A 449-nucleotide genomic window follows, 5' to 3' on the forward strand; every position below is an offset into this window, starting at 1 on the left:
GGTTACATTTGCAATCAAGCGACCAAACACTAAAAACTTATGGTAAGAAGCAAGGCTCAGTCCCAAGCTGCTGAAAGGTAGGTGCACATCTGTGGTGAAAGGTCCTGCTTTGCCTTGACATTTCCCAGTATTGACTTTGTTAGTGAACTGTAAGAACTTTTGAGAAGTACTAGCCCAGGCAGCAGTGCTTTGGACTTTTAGAATGGGCTTCGACTTGCAGCAACACCAGCTTTAGCAAGGCAGTGCTCTCCTGCCGCTCGCCTCACTCATTTCCCTCGGTCCGGCCCAGCGCACCGGGCGCCTGCCTGCCCGCTTCCAAGATGGCGGCGAGCCCGCGCGCTCCTCGGCGGCACGCCGTGCCACGGTGGGGCGGAAGTGCGGCCGAGCTGGGCTCAAGGCGCGCCGCAGCGCATGCGCGCCGCCCGGCGGCCGAGGCGGAGCCAGGTCGG

The sequence above is a fragment of the Coloeus monedula genome, assembly GCF_965178545.1.
Source record: "Coloeus monedula genome assembly, chromosome: 5".
Classification (NCBI taxonomy): domain Eukaryota; kingdom Metazoa; phylum Chordata; class Aves; order Passeriformes; family Corvidae; genus Coloeus; species Coloeus monedula.